We start from the raw sequence: 14546 nt of genomic DNA, 5'->3' as shown, positions 1-14546 counted from the left end.
TGTGCTTTAATCTTATATACCTGTTGAATTGCTTTAAAAAGATCATCTTCTTTCATTTTGTCATAATCTTCTACTTTTAGGTCTTTGGCAATTTCCTGCAATTCTTTTTTAACCATAGATTGATTTTTAAACAAGTAGCATTTGAATATAGTATGCGTGCTAAAAATTTTGTCTTCCATTATATCAACCATATTTTCAACAATCTTATCAACCATATTTTTAACCTTTTCACGGTACTTTTTGTTCTTCTTATTAGTAATTGAAAATGTAAAACTTATCATGTCCATCATATCTTTATCCGTTTTATCAATAAATGAAAATGCTGACTATAATTTCTCCATATTTTATATGCTTTCTATATTTACTGATCGAAAATGTTGTTGGTTCTTCTACATAGTCAATGATTAACTTGTCACCCAATTCATCAAATACAATGGTTTCGTCAATAACCTTTGTGTCCATCTTTTTTATTCGTCGTAAATTATTTATCTCGAATTCAATTTTTTTCAATTCTTCAAAAAGAATTAAAAATTTTTTAGGCAGCAGGAGCGCAATCTCCTATCATTTCTTCCGACTCTCTTGCAAGCTCTATTTCAAACAGTTCTCTCATTTCTTCCAACTCTCTTTTAAGTCTTATCATTTCTTTTGGCTCTCTTGCAAACTCTTTTTCAATCAGTTCTCTCATTTCTTCCAAATCTATTTCAATTAGTCTTCTTAATTCTTCCGGATCTCTTTTAAACGTTCTTCTCATTTTTTCCGGATCTCTTGCATAGTCTCTTTCAAACAGTTCTCTCATTTTTTCCAACTCTCTTTCAAGTCTTATCATTTCTTCCGGATCTCTTGCAAAGTCTATTTCAATCAGTCTTTTCATTTCTTCAAACTCTCTTTCAAGCGTTCTTGTAATTTCTTCCGGATCTCTTCTTATTTTTTCAAGCTCTATTTTAAACAGTCTTTTCATTTCTTCAAACAGTCCTCTCATTTCTTCAATTTCTTGCTGATCCATCTTTTTATTTGAGCTGAAATTATTTATCTCGAATTCATTTTTTCAATTCTTCAAAAAGAATTAAAAAACTCAGAGTGTGATTTTTTAAGCAGCAGGAGCGCAAAATCTTCCCATCCAATGTCTTGAAGCGAATTTTTGAAGTTCTTCCTACTCTTCTGCGATGATATAGTTTTCTGGGATGTTATCGTCTGGCGAATCATCTGACGAATCATTTTTTTCATGCTGTCTTCTCATCTCTTCATGATGCCTTATCGCTTCTTCATGCTGCCTTCTCATCTCTTCATGCTGTCTTCTCACCTCTTCATGCTGTCTTCTCGCTTCTTCCAACAGTCTTCTCATTTCTTCAAAACTTTCTCGCATCATTCTATCCATCTTTTTTTAATCGTTGTAAATTATTTTACTCGAGTTCAATTTTTTATTTTTCAGCAACTTTTTCAATTCTTCAAAAAGAATTAAAAAGGCTTTGTTCTATGTATTTTATTTATCTCTAATGAAATTTTTTTCATTTCCATCTTAGAATCTTCATCTATTTCGAATAATGGAATGATGAGGTCGATTTGAATCTTCATCCATTTTAGAGAGTCATAGTCTCTCATCAGCAATTCCTCTTCACCAAATAGTTGAATCAATCGGTAATGTTCTCCATCAAAGGCTACATCATTTGCATCAACCATATCTTTAAACATTTCGCTTTGTTTACCTAAGATATATTTTAGATGATAAATATCGTGTTCAAAAAGTCTTTTAATATTGTATGTCTTTTTTACTCAAATCACTGCTCATGATTTCATCAAACAGCTGACTTCTGAGAAGGTAAAGGTCTTTAATTTTTTCGTGAATTGGCATGTAGTTCTCTTCAAACGCATCTTTCATCAACTGTTTACTCAGTTTCCAATAAACTTTATTTTCAAGATTGCTAATTTTTTCAAGCATTTTTCCAGACTGCCTGTGTTTGTCAAGAAGTGAAACTCGAGGAAGTGAAACTTGAGGAAGTGAAACTTGATTTTGCATGTTACCCATCTTTTTTAATCGTCGTAAATTATTTAACCCGAATTCAATTTTTTTTATTTTTCAGCAAATTTTGGAAAATATTCGAATTTTTGGAGCATCGTGTCCATTTTCTTTTTTGCAGACATTTTTTTCTTTTCTTCCCAATCGCAGTCTCAGCTTTTCTCGCTTTTTCAAATTGCCCCACTCTCTGTTGTGCTCTTTAGTTTTTTTCTCCATCTTCGAAAAGTCACCCTCTTTTTCTTCCCACAAAATCGCGTAAAGCTCGTCTCTTTTTTCATCGCTGTACATTTCAGGAATTTTGAACGAGCCGCTCTCATCCTTGAATGCAAGAGCCTCGAGCTGTCTTTTCTTTTTCACATCAGGCTCTCTTTTGCTACACTCTAGAAAAAACGGGTGAAACGTCATTTTTGTTTAATAATTTCTATTTTAAATCCGTTTTCATCCACTTTGCCGTTTCGCTTCTCCGAATAATTGTTGCCGTGTCCCGTCTCTTTCATCGCTTTGTAAAGAGAGCCGTATTCGATCACTTTTCCTGTTTCAGCGTGAGTTATTTTTACAGCCACGGGATTGTTTCGGATCGAACGGAGCCTTTCGTATTTGGAGTCTATCGGTTTGACGTCCTCCATCATCGCATTTTTATCGATCAGATGGTTCTCCAGCGCAATCATCGCCAAACCCATTTTGCTTTTCGACGTTTTGGAAACGCCATTTTCGATAAGTAAATTTTTCAAATCCTTTTTCGTATAATTCATCCTTTTATTAAGGATCCATTTATTTTTCTTGAGACACCTAACACACAACGTTCATTTTGTTTCCGTCGGATTTGATTCTGAGCAGCTTGTCAAAGATCACCACGGCAAAGGCTTGAGTGTCTGCAGGAACGTTTGCGTTAAAGGTAGCCTTAATTTGCACGTCCAACACGGTCGATTTTAACCTCTCAGCCTGCTTGCTCACGTCAAAAACGAAAAGAGGGCAAATGTGTCTGTAATTCAGCGCTGTTATATTCGGCTGGGCGATAATTTCGCTGATTCCAAAAATCTTGTTGTCAAACTTGCACGCGTTCCTGTAAATTCTCGAAAATTTGTTGTTTGTAAAGGACAAGTCGTAATCCACAGCAGGATACCTTTCGCTGTTTAAGGTCACATACATGTTTTTTAAATCGCAGTGGTTGAATACGGAAGGGTTTACATCTTGACTACCGTCTTTATTGGTCTGAAATCCAACAATGATGTACCTCGGTCGTTCACTGGCTGATCTAGCACTTAACCTCCAACTGAACGTATTGGACACTGGCATGGAAATGGTGTCACACTGTCTGGATCTAAACGACAACGGAACGTCCACTTTGGACTCGATGAGTTTGTAAAGACGGTTGTTTGCCATAACAGAGGGAGTGACATGAGGCATAAACAAAGACAGTTTGCTCAAGGTTACTTTTCCTGCGGTTTCAGCGCTCTTAAAAATTGCATCAACGTCGCTCTTTCTCACAAGGGTCACGGTGTGCTTGAATCTGTAAAGAACTTTTTCGTAATCTTCGCAAAAACCAAAAATGTGTTTCAAAGGAATGCAAAATGAAAATGTGCCTTTATCAGCAGGCTGCTTAATGATGAAATCCTGTCTTGAGCTAAAACCGCTGTTGTTTACAAGATCGGCAAGGGCAGTGCTGTCTCTTTGCCAAAGCTGATTCATTCCTTCCGACACTTGATACTCCACCGGATATTTCAGGAAACCCAGCATGGTAGTGACTTGACCTGGACTGTATATGATCTCAATCTCTTGATTCGACAACTGATAAGAAATCTGACTGAACAGGTGCATGATGCCGTTGTTTGCAAGAGTAACTGCATCCGCATCCGCATAGGAAGTACCGTCTGCTTTTGTCAGTCTTCCTTCCACCAAAAGGTATGCCTCATAGGGAAGCGTGAACAAATCTTTCTGCTCAATGTTGATTCTTATCTCACCGGCCGTGTTTAAATTGGTACTAACCGGCTCATATTCGTGAAATTTATATCTCTCAATATCTTCATCAACGATGATTTCTTCTGTAATGTTTAAAACATCTGAATTTGCCATTTTTCTATACCAAAGAAAAAAATTTTCAGGTCTTTATGCGATCTTCATGCCTCTTCCCATTTTTACCAGGTCTTGGATTCGGATGGCGTTTTTCATGGACAGAGACCCTCCAAGAGAGGAATAATCGCTGCTGACCTTTGGAGCTGCTGATGCAATCATTCCGGAAATAATGTCTTTGCTTTTTTCAGTAAGCGGAGCAGCAACTTTTGGAGCATTTTTAGGATTTGGAGTTCCAGTCTTGGAATACACCTTTTCTAGCGCCTTTTTGCCTTGATCAATAGCCACATCTTTAGCTGTTGCAATCGCCGAAGAAATTAACTCTTTCCCAGCAGATTTTGCAGCTGTAATCGCCTCTCTTCCCAACTCGCTTTTTGCAATCTTACCAGCCAAATTAGACGCTGCTCTCGACGCGCCCGATGCTGCTGCTCTTTTTAAAAAATTTCGAACGTGCTCATGATTCAACTCCCTCCAACAACGTGTTTCTTAACATATCTGTTTCTGTAAATGATCATTTTTAAATACGCGAAAAAAATATTTTTAGATCCTTCAGACCTCGATGACCTCCATCATTGATTTGTACTGTTCTTTGCTAATCACTTTTTGTCTCAACAGCTCATCGCAAATGCTCACAGCTTCATTTCTCGATCCCGTATTACCAGCACGACAAGCAGCCACGCTCAATTCAAGCTTTTCCACCAACGCATTCGGATCGCTAGGAAGAACGATCACTCCTAAACCTTTCTTTTTCCTATCATAAGCTTTTTTCATGCGATCCTTGTACTCATTATACTTTTCAATCCCCATCTTATCTTTCTCTTTTTCAATGCGTGCTACTCCTGCAAGGTACTCCTTTTTTAACTGTTTCTTCCTATTTTCTTTTTCAGCACGCATTTTATCTTCTTCAGCAAGCAATTTATCAAACATTTGTCGATCAAGCATTTGAAGATCGTAACTAGTAGGAGCCGAAATAGGGACTTCTTTACCTTCAGTCATCTTGTAAGATTTCAGCTCATTTTTAATAGGGATGATGAATTGATTGTATTTTTCAATCTCTGAAGCTCTGGGTTTGTTACACCTCGCATCCGACTTTACAGCCTCACTCTCTACTAAAATTTTCGAGTAATTAGCCAAATCTTCTGCTGTCACGTCCTTTGAAACGTTTGGATTGGTCATGAGATCCCAAAGACCTTTTGTTCCTTCATACTTTTCACCTCCAACAATCATATCGTTGCCTTCAAACATCACTCCCATTTTTCCAATCGTATATTAACCATGGCTTTTGCTCAATTCAAACTTGTTCTTAAAGCTTCTTTTAAATTTTGCTCTTGTGTCCATATCAAACAAACTTTTTATAAATTGTTCGCCCTCAGGAAAAATAGACCCTGTTGATTCTAAAAAAACCTCAGGCTCCTGCTCGGATTTAACCTCGGATTTAACCTCGTTTTTAACCTCGGATTTTATCTTTTTGAGCGTCTTTTCGTTGCTTTGGATGATAGGCTTAAACAGCTTTTCCACATCCGTCTGAAAATCAGCATCTAAAATGTTGTCGTTGATGCTGTTCTGATAAATCCTCTTTCTTCTGTCATTAATCTCTCTCACAATTTCATCTCTTTTATTCGGATCTTGTATTTTAAAAAAAGACATGGTTTTTAAAATACGAAAGAAATTATTTTCCAGATCCCTTGGATCCCTTGGAAATCATGATGATTTTTTAAACAAATTGTTGAACGCTTGAATCGCATCTTCTCGACCTTTTTGGATCAGTGTCTCTTTAGCCAATTCATCCATTCCGTTTTTGGTTTTGGTTCGTATTTCCTCCGTCATGGTCTTAAACTTTTGAAGCTCACCAAGAATCAATTGAAACTCTGAATCGCTTATTTTATTATCCATCAACGCTTTGGAAATGTGCTCGCTGATCGTGTTCAATTTTGACTCTGCCAGCACTTTTATCTTCTCGTGCTTTTCCGCTTTCAAAGCCATTCTTTTGTTCACTTGATTACCAACAATCGATAAAAAACCCATTCCAATAGCCACACCTTTACACGCAATCGCTGCTGGACTAGCAATAATGGTTGACAAAAGTCCTATTCCAGTCGCACCCAATTCTATGCACAAGCCTTGCATCGTATTGTCCACATTCGAAATGATCCTGAAAACGCGATGGTACTTTTTGCTGAGATGAACTCTCTTTTTCCTCTCGTTGTCCATCTCTTTTTGGATTTCGCTTATTTTTTGAAGGCGGAAAACATGTCCTTCATCTACAGGAGCCGTTGGAAGAGTGGGGTATATTTCTCTATAACTGTTATAATCCATTTTTTTTATTAAGGAGAAATAAAAAATTTCTTGGTAGACTCAGATTCTTTAGAATCCTGGATCCGAAGGATTTAAAAGAAATTCACGAGGCAAAGACTCCCTTTTTAATCACGACGTCCTTGTCGCTTCTGTTATAAATTTCCATGACAAAGTTCTCTACTAATTCTGAAAAAAGCAAAAAGTGACTGAAATAATTCAGCTTTAAATTTAGATCATGTCTCAAATTCACCGAAGCCATCCCGCTGTCCACTTTAAGTCCAAACATAAAAACAATCGTTTGCTTTGAAGAACGATTCAGCTTAATGTCTCTTTAAGCAAATAATTCGCATTTAGAACGTCTAAAAAGTGGTCTAGGAGGATGAGCCAAATTTTCGTTAAAATAAACTGTGCCTTTTAACTTCCTACCGTCATAATAAACGATTCTTCTCATCTTTTTAACAGTAAAGGAAACTTTTTTCTCAATCTTTCTCTCCTTTCTTTTGCGGTGTTTTCCTCCTCTTCGTCTTCTTTTTTACTTTTAAGATCCGCTATTTGCAAAAGTTTATCACGGATTCTTAATGAATCTAAAAGTTCATCACAGATTCTTAAAGCCTCAGAAAATTGCATTTTCATTTGTGCTGAAATTTATTTATTTTATTTTGCATAATATTTTTTCATGGTTCAGCTAAACCTAAGAATTAGATCCTTTGGATCCATGGAAATTTGAAGAATTTTTAAGCGTAATAAAACACTTGTCCGAGAAGAAGGTAAAAGCTTCCGGATTGTCCGACTTGCGCGTCACCTGAGTTGAGCGTGACGACGAGCCTTCTGCCGGCTGCGACGCTGGGCATAAAATCTGCCTCTCCAAAATTTCTGTTAAACGAAATGGTGGTGGTGGACCCGATGGAAGCATTGGATTGGTACAACAGCCCCGTCGATTTGTTGTTGAACGAGGTTACGTTTGCTCCATTCCACGAAGACAAGTAAAAATCCTCCAATCCTGAGGATGAAAAGATGCATGTGCTGTCTCCGTCGTATCCAGAAAAGTAGGTGTAATTGTTGGTATTGTATGGCGTCCAAGGAGTGAGAACGGTGCCGTTTCCAGGAGGTAAATTTCCATCATACATTCTGACTCTGGATTCCCACCAGTTTCCAGAAGAGCCGATGATGTGCATCTTGATGTATTTGAGAAAGACTCCGTTACCTTTTCCGTTGGTGTTTATCAAAACATATTCGCTTCCATACGTAGTGTTTAAATATCGGAACGATTTGCAGTACAGCTTGAAAAGAGGAATGGTGGAAGGAATGGAAGCAAGTGTGGAAATGAACGGTTGAATCCAATACGTGATGGCTGTGGCATTTTTGTTCACCAGTTGAATGGAGACGTCGTTTCTTAAAGGCATGTCCAACGTAAAGTATCCTCCCAAGGAAGTGGTGCTGAAAACGTTGCATCCTTGCAAAGAATTGACATAATACGGTCCTCCCAATGGTGAAAAAAGCAAATCAGTAGCGAGACCGGTAGCGTCCACTCCAATTCTTTCTGTTGTTTCTGCATAATTCCCCACATTGATTTCTCCGTCTGTAAAAATTCGAATAAAAACTTGACCAGGAACATTTGTGCCAGAGGCGCTGTAAAAGGCCAGCCACAATCTTCTCAGCACTCCAGATTTTCCGGAAAATGAAAACACAGGAGAAGTGGTTAACGCCGCGACCGTCTGAGACTTAAAACCCAAACTGGTGAAACTGGATCATGGAACAACACTGGTCAAACTCGATTTTTACAACAACAAGTCGACGTAACTTTTCGTCGCTCCATCTTGCGCGTTTGAAGGATCAAGCACATTGATCAGTTTATGCAAATTCAAATCCAAGTGCGCGGTTCCCACTGTAGTCCCGCCTGACGCATGCGTGTCCACGTAATTTTTGGTGGCTGAATCTGAAGCTGAAATGGGCTCGGCCAAATTGGTCAATTTGTGTGACGTCATGTTGATGTCTACGTAAGAAATATTGTTGTATGCCACTTTTGTGTCCACATACCCTTTTGTCACTGCGTCTTTTAAAGCGGTTGGATCTTTCACATTAATTAATTTATTGGAATTTAAATCCAAGTCCGCAGTGATGGTGCTCGTTCCGTCTGTTTTGACGCGCATGCTCGAGCTGACGTCGACGTAATTTTTAGTGGCGGCATCGTGAATATTTGTCGGCTCGTTCAAATTGATCGCTTTGTGAAAATTCAAATCCAAGTCCGCTGTGCCAATTACCGTGCCAGTTCCTCCTGACGAATGCGTGTCCACATAATTTTTGGTGGCAGCATCGTGCGAAGTGGTCGGTTCTGCCAGGTTGATGATTTTGTGAGAGTTGAAATCCAAGTCTGCAATGATGGTGCTGTTTCCATCTGTCCTGACATACAGATCGCTTGAAAGAGAGGTTGAATAAGGGTTGTATAAATAACGACCCAATTCTGATCTACCAAATTTGTCAATCATTTTTATATGCCTCAGATTTTATTTTTGGCTTTAGATCACCACAAGGTATTAATGACGTCCTGAAAGTCAAGACCTCCATCTAATTTTTTCAAGACGTAAAGACACAAGTGACCACAATAAGAGGTATTACCAAACTGCACTCTTTCGCTGTTGTAATAAACGGGACTCTTCAAATAGTCAACCAGTTCGACAAGAGGAGGTTGTGCATAAGATTCAAAACTGCATTTCTTATCACCGTCTTTATACCAGCACACCCAATGAAATCCTCCTATGCCTGAATCTCCCGTAATCACAATACCACATTCTTTTCTTCTCGGTTTTTTCGACAATGTGTCTCTTTCAAAAACACCTCGAAACTTTCTTATTTTCAGCTTTTTAACATCCTCTATCAATTGAAAGTTGATCAAAGCCTCATTTGGCAATTTTATTCCTTCGACGTTGATCATTTTTAAATTCGTGCAAAATCTCTTCGTCAGATTCAGACTCTCCTAAATCCAAATCGCTCATAATGCTTTGAACAGAAGGAGCATTTTTAGTGATGAACACTTCTGGAAGCTTGACTTGAATAGACTCGATCTGAGAACTAATAAAAACGCCTTCAATTCTCAAATACGCAATAGCAAAACACCTTTGACGAACATACCCCAATGGATCTGCTTTGACCATATTTTTGTTCTCTTTTTTGCAAAACAAAGAATTGATGCTCTTTTCTTTTGTATACAACTTTCCGAAAAATATTGGGGACGCGTTTGGATTTTCAGATTTGTTTTTAAAGATGGACAAATACTCTGTCAATATTTTTTTCGTTCTTCCTCCATTTTTCAACAAGGCTGTCTTATGGATGACTTGCTCGCGAAGAAATTTTGATATTTTTTCAGTCACCTCTATAAACTTTTCTTCTTCTGCTGTCATTCCCTTTTTATCGTCAAAAGCAACAAAAGACATGGAATATCCCGTCAGCTCTTTCGTTTCCACACTGCGATTTTCAAACACACCCAAAGAAAACAAAACGGGGGTTCTTAAAATAAATGGACTTTTTCCATTGGCATACTCGTAATACAGCGGAATCTTTTGGTATTGAATGGGCTTTTTGGCTGCATAAATATCCCCAGCCAATAACTTACTCTCGTCAAAATTCTCAATCGTCACAAAGTTCATCTTTTTTAATGAGAAAGAAATTTTTTTATATCATATCAAAATTCTGATCCTTGACTTGCTTCTTGGCTTTATTTATTTTTCTTCGAGCATATTCAAACATATCCTCCAACACTATTCCACTTTTTTCAAAACGAATCCCACCACACTTTATTTTCAACTCAAATTCATCCATTTGACGAATAATGGTGAAATCCAAATCACTTTCAAAGCTGTAAATCTTGTAATAGTACTTTTCTTCACAAGGCGAATAATAATACGACTCCTCGTAATCCTCCGTCTTAAGGTACTCATTTATAAAGGGCTCAAACAAAACCATCATCTTACTCATTTTTTAAAGAACCTGAAAATTTTTTTCAGTAAGGAAATGACCAATGTCGCTCGAAAGCAAACTGATCAATTCTTTATTGTCCACCCACGAGTTAAACGAGTCTGGATAACCCAACCATTTGACCAATGATCTGCTCTTGGTTTTGCGAATTTTTTTTCAATCCTGAATATGTCCTAATGTGTCTTTTGCATCTCCTGCTCGTAAAAAGTGCCTGGAATTTCTTCACCGTTAGCATCAGCGATTTTATACGTGGGAGGATCCGTATACTGAACTTTTGACACGGTAAAAACCTCTTCAGTCCATCTCGGTGTATACCCCTTTTCAAAATGAGACTTCTTTTTTGTGATCCGCACTTTGACACCCATAGAAAATTTAGGCTTTGCTCTTTCTCTCTGTTTACCATTCAGGTTCATCCAGACCTTATTTTTATTCTTTTCATCGCTAGCTTCCACTGGAGTCATTTTAATGGAAGAGTGCCTTTTGCAGTTGTAATTTTTCACCATCTTATCTAATACGTCAATGTATTTATTGGTATTGTTGGCTGAAAAATATTTATACATTCTCTCTTTCATCGTTCTGTTCCATCGCTCAACGACGCAACTTTTTTCCTCGTTTTCAGTGGAATACAATTGCACACCCAACGCTTTCACATGCTTGTCGTAAAAGTCTTTTCCTTTATCTACCGACAATTTGACGCATTTTCTTTCACTGAAGATTTTTTTCAACGCTTTAGACACTTCAAGACCCGTTTTGCTTTTTAATGGAACGATCCATCCATACTTTGAAAACACGTCGATTACCATGAGTAAATATTTTACGCCCTTGTTGAACTTTGAAAACGATTGCATGTCAACCAAATCTGCAGCCCATATCTCATCAATGTCGTTCACAATCACCCTTCTTCTTTTAAAATGACGAATGACCTGTTTATGAAGCTCCTCTGCAAGCTGATCCGTCCATTTCAGAGGCTTTTTTTTTTTATTGCTTACTTCCAATCCAAATTTAGCTTTAGCTTTGATCACCGGAGTAATGAGCTTTCTTTCGTTGATCTCTCTTTGAGTGCGATTGTGGATCGAATTCATTTCTTCAAGCATCATCTGATCCGCCAAATTTCTGCTTTTAACATCGTTTAAATATTTATAGGCTAAATCATGGTGGTACGCCGCATTGTCCACTCTGTCTTCCGGCTTGCTCCAATATTGATACATGTCCGTAGAAGTCAGTCTCTTATCCAAATTGGTTCCCGTTCCTGAAAAATTCATTCCTGGAAGGTGCATATCTCCTGCAAATTTTTGCCCCGGAAGCTTTATGTTTTTTGTAAAATTGTTGATCGTTTCTACCAAATCACCTCCTTTTGTCGATGAAACAAACTTGCATTTGGTCGTTCCGCAAGAGTCACAAGTCCCTTTCAACATATGCCTATTGTTTTTTGACATCTCATTTTTCAAGTGAATGGTTTCAGTTTTCCTTTTGCATTTAACGCAGTACATTTTAAATACAAGAAAAATATTTTCTTCCCAGTACAAAATGGAAGTCATTGATTTGTCATGGAATATCGGAAAAACCAAAAGATACAACAACAAGCTTTTGCCAAGAAGCATTCGAGGAATCATCGTCGGAAAGTCCGGTTGCGGAAAAACAACCTTGCTTCTCAATTTACTGCTTAGACCTGGATGGCTGGATTATAACCACTTGCAAGTCTTTGGCAAATCTCTTTTCCAACCCGATTACAAAATACTTAGAAAAGCCTTTGAGAAGGAACTACCAAAAGAACTCATTCTCCGATTATTTAACATTCAAAGCCAAATTGAAAAGCTAAACTCCAGTCCTGAAGCCGTCAGTGAAGAAACCTCTAAAAATTGGGAAGGAGAAACAGACATGGAGTGCCAATTTTTCGAAAATGAAGAAGACGTGCCTGAACCTAATTCCTTAGATTCTACCAAAAACAATTTAATGATCTTTGACGACTTGCAACTCACTAGACAAAACACGTGCGAAAAATATTACATTCGAGGAAGACACTCCAACGTCGACTGCTTTTACCTCGCTCAAATTTATTTCTTGCTCCCCATACAAACCATCCGAGAAAATGCCAACTTTATTTGCCTCTTTCCTCAAGACAATAAAAATATAAACCACATTTATCAAGATCACGTTTCCAGCGACATGAAAAAAGAAGAATTTAAAAAGTTTTGCAAATACTGCTGGTCACAACCCCACGGATTTGCCGTCATTGAACTATCCTCCAAAAAAGACCATGGAAAATACAGAAGCGGGTTTGACGATTTTTATTTTCCAAACGTATAAAAAACATGTCTGGATTTTATTTGCTTGCAAAATCGAAAAAAGATGTACCCACCGTATCAAACAGCTCCATCAAAACATACTTTGAAAGACCCATCGAGCTGGATTTAAACAAACAGTACGAAATGGCTCTTGTAGGGCTCGAAACCTATCGAAGCTACCCCAACGTCACCTCTAAAAATAACGTTTTCAGATACAGCCCAAACGCTGGCTCAAAAAGCTACACCATCTACATTCAAGAAAGATCCTACGAAATCAACCAGCGCAACGAATACCTTCAAAATGAAATGCAAAAATAAACAGGAAGCTTGTACAGAGTAGTCGGAATCACCATTACAGCAAACGAGTTTTCGTTAAAAGCCGTATTGACTTTTGGAAAACCTACAGCAACGACAAGATACTGGGTTGATTTTAACGTCAATAACAGCATAGGATCTTTTCTCGGGTTCGATAAAAACGAATACACCTACGTTGAAGAAAAAGAAGACCCCGTTGACCCTAATAAAGTCACAAGCGTCATCGACACCTAAAAGTCTGAAAACATCGTAAGAATTGAAGAAACTGCAGTGATCCGAGTCACTAACGACATTATCGGCTCGTCTTATTTTGACGGTAAAACGACAAACGACATTTACTCCTTTTACCCACAAGTCGTTCCCAGTGAAAAAATTTGTTGAAAAACCTTTCCACTTAATTTACCTTCCCATCGTTGTCAGCAAAATTTCAAGAATGGAAACGCAAATTGTTGACCAAAATGAACACTTGATCGATTTTAGAGGGGAAGACATCATCGTCAGATACCACATCAGAGAAAAAATTTCCTCAACTCTACACGATCTTTTCTCCGGAAGCGCTTTCAGTCGCTAAATTCTTTTTCCTCTTCTATTAAAAATGTATCAAAAGATCAAACTAAACATTTCAAAAGGACAAACTGACAAAATTAAAAAAGCCATTCAAAACGAAACCGAAGTCAGCATAAAACTCACTCATCAAGACTTGAACGGCGAACATATTCTCGCTGTCACTAATACCCAATTAAACAAAATTGCAAAACCTACGACAATGGAAAAGGCGTCACGCTCAAACTCAGCAAAAAACAACTCATGCACAACGCAAAAGTAGAAGGAGGTTTCATCGGTGCTCTACTTCCTTTTCTAGGCACGATCGTAAGCACTCTAGCCACAAAGGTAGTCCCTGCTCTTGCCACAGGCCTGCTTTCAGGTGTTGGAGCTTCTGCCGGTTCTGCCATGGTCGACAAAATCGCTGGACAAGGATTAGTTTACTTGAACAAAAACGGAAAAGGAATAAAATTAACCGCAGCTGGCTCTGGCTTATACCTAAGTCCTTGGAATAAAAATACTCATGGCAATGGACTTTTCATTAAAACTGGAAAAGGCTACGAGCGTGTTGGCTCTGGTGAAGACGAATTTTCCGGTTCTGGTTTACTGCTCGGACCCAATTCACCCTTCAATAGCATCCCCTTCTTAGGTTCCATTTTGTAAACAAAATTTTTTATTTGGCAGGAATAATAAAATCATAGAAAATACACTTTTATCATCCCCATTTCTCCTGTAGACGAAATCATCAACGTCTCTCCCACATACACATCCAACACGCTCGAAAAAGAAACGATTTTTGAAACTCGATACAGCTGATCAGACTTACGCACCAAATCAAATTTCTTATCATCACTCTCTTCTCCAAACTTAAAGCTCTCACAAAAAACACCGCTTGCCTCCATTGAAAATATCAACACCCCTTTCTCTAAAAACACTCTAAATTCCGATGTCGGCTTTATCATCTTACACATATCGCTAAACCTCGAAGCCGAAACTTTTCTCTTTGACCAAAAAGAATAGCGCTCACTCAAACTCACGTTTTGAACGCTTTC

General features: G+C 38.0%; 1 protein-coding gene across 1 annotated transcript in view; it reads right to left on the bottom strand.

Moving 5' to 3' along the window:
- Nucleotides 1-14546, bottom strand: part of LOC145186566 (uncharacterized) — a 337374-nt gene that overhangs the window by 221302 nt on the left and 101526 nt on the right. The gene's annotated exons all lie outside the window — the stretch shown is intronic.

Source organism: Hydra viridissima, unplaced genomic scaffold, assembly GCF_058129835.1.
Source record: "Hydra viridissima isolate aposymbiotic clone 2 unplaced genomic scaffold, HvirCarnegie_v1 scaffold_2, whole genome shotgun sequence".
NCBI classification, from domain to species: Eukaryota; Metazoa; Cnidaria; class Hydrozoa; order Anthoathecata; family Hydridae; genus Hydra; species Hydra viridissima.
The sequence above is the reverse complement of the archived record's forward strand: the minus strand, read 5'-3'. Positions and strand labels throughout refer to the sequence as shown.